The sequence below is a fragment of the Capsicum annuum genome, unplaced genomic scaffold (genome assembly GCF_002878395.1).
Source record: "Capsicum annuum cultivar UCD-10X-F1 unplaced genomic scaffold, UCD10Xv1.1 ctg44395, whole genome shotgun sequence".
Taxonomy (NCBI): domain Eukaryota; kingdom Viridiplantae; phylum Streptophyta; class Magnoliopsida; order Solanales; family Solanaceae; genus Capsicum; species Capsicum annuum.
This window is the reverse complement of record NW_025851919.1, coordinates 1-1,600: the sequence shown is the minus strand read 5'-3', so window position 1 is coordinate 1,600 and position 1,600 is coordinate 1. Positions and strand designations below refer to the sequence as shown.

General features: G+C 49.8%; 6 non-coding genes across 6 annotated transcripts; all 6 read right to left on the bottom strand.

Annotated features, from left to right (window-relative positions):
- Positions 1 to 14: 14 nt before the first annotated feature.
- LOC124892148 lies at positions 15 to 133 on the bottom strand. Its single transcript, XR_007050095.1, has one exon. It is a non-coding gene; the product is annotated as a 5S ribosomal RNA (ribosomal RNA).
- Positions 134 to 306: 173 nt separating this feature from the next.
- LOC124892153 lies at positions 307 to 424 on the bottom strand. Its single transcript, XR_007050099.1, has one exon. It is a non-coding gene; the product is annotated as a 5S ribosomal RNA (ribosomal RNA).
- Positions 425 to 598: 174 nt separating this feature from the next.
- On the bottom strand, positions 599 to 717 carry LOC124892156. The gene has a single exon (XR_007050103.1). It is a non-coding gene; the product is annotated as a 5S ribosomal RNA (ribosomal RNA).
- A 175-nt stretch (positions 718 to 892) lies between these two features.
- Positions 893 to 1,009, bottom strand: LOC124892152. Its single transcript, XR_007050098.1, has one exon. It is a non-coding gene; the product is annotated as a 5S ribosomal RNA (ribosomal RNA).
- Positions 1,010 to 1,185: 176 nt separating this feature from the next.
- LOC124892155 lies at positions 1,186 to 1,304 on the bottom strand. Its single transcript, XR_007050102.1, has one exon. It is a non-coding gene; the product is annotated as a 5S ribosomal RNA (ribosomal RNA).
- Positions 1,305 to 1,476: 172 nt separating this feature from the next.
- On the bottom strand, positions 1,477 to 1,594 carry LOC124892149. The gene has a single exon (XR_007050096.1). It is a non-coding gene; the product is annotated as a 5S ribosomal RNA (ribosomal RNA).
- Between the last annotated feature and the right edge of the window lie 6 nt (positions 1,595 to 1,600).

Here is a 1,600-nt window from a genome sequence, read left to right as displayed (position 1 = left end):
AAGGAAAAAAAAAAGGGATGCATCACGAGGACTTCCCAGGGGGTCACCCATCCTAATACTACTCTCGCACAAGCGCGCTTAACTTCGGAGTTCTGATGGGATCCGGTGCGTTAGAGCTTGTATGATCGCATCCGTCATTCATAGCACTCCAAATTCTATTATGCTTCATCTCCTCCGTCGCCCGTCACACCCCGCACGCGCGCCCCTGCGCCTTGCCCCCTTTCTCGTTTCCGCCAAGAGGAAAAACAAAAAGATTCGACGATCGAACCGGCAAAATTAAATCGAATTTTAAAGGAAAAATAAAAGGGGATGCAACACAAGGACTTCCCAGGGGTCACCCATCCTAGTACTACTCTCGCCCAAGCACGCTTAACTTCAGTGTTCTGATGGGATCCGGTGCGTTAGTGCTGGTATGATCGCATACGTCATTTCCAGCACTCCAAATTCTATTATGCCACTTTCTCCTCCGCCGCCCGTCACACCCCGCACGCGCGCCCCTGTGCCTCGCCCCCTTTCTCGTATCCGCCAAGAGGAAAAACAAAAATATTCGCCGATGAACCGGCAAAATTAAACTGAATTTTAAAGGAAAAAAAAAAAAGGGATGCAACACGAAGACTTCCCAGGGGGTCACCCATCCTAGTACTACTCTCGACCAAGCACGCTTAACTTCAGAGTTCCAATGGGATCCGGTGGGTTAGTGATGGTATGATCACATCCGTTATTCCCAGCACTCCAAATTCTATAATGCTTCTTTCTCCTCCGCCGACCTTCACACCCCGCACGCGCGCCCCTGCGCCTTGCCCCCTTTCTCGTTTCCGCAAAGAGGAAAAACAAAAGATTCGCGGATCGAACCGGCAAAATTAAACTGAATTTTAAAGGAAAAAAAAAGGAAGGGATGCAACACAAGGACTTCCCAGAGTTCACCCATCCTAGTACTACTCTCGCCCAAGCACGCTAACTTTGGAGGTCTGATGGGATCCGGTGCGTTAGTGCTGGTATGATCGCATCCGTCATTCCCAGCACTCCAAATTCTATTACGCATCTTTCTCCTGCGCCGCCCGTCACACCCCGCACGCGCGCCCCTGCGCCATGCCCCCGTTCTCGTTTCCGCCATGAGGAAAAATAAAAAGATTCGCCGATGAACCGGCAAAATTAAACTAAATTTTAAAGGAAAAAAAAAAAGAAGGGATGCAACACGAAGACTTCCCAGGGGGTCACCCATCCTAATACTACTCTCGCCCAAGCACGCTTAACTTCGGAGTTCTGATGGGATCCGGTGCGTTAGAGCTTGTATGATCTCATCCATCAGTCCCAGCACTCCAAATTCTATTATGCTTCATCTCCTCCGCCGTCGGTCACACCCCGCACGCACGCCCCTGCGCCTTGCCCCCTTTCTCGTTTCCGCCAAGAGGAAAAACAAAAAGATTCGCCGATCGAACCGGCAAAATTAAACAAAATTTTAAAGGAAAAAAAAAAGGGATGCAACACAAGGACTTCCCAGGGGTCACCCATCCTAGTACTACTCTCGCACAAGCACGTTTAACTTCAGTGTTCTGATGGGATCCGGTGCGTTAGTGCTGGTATGATCGCATACGTCATT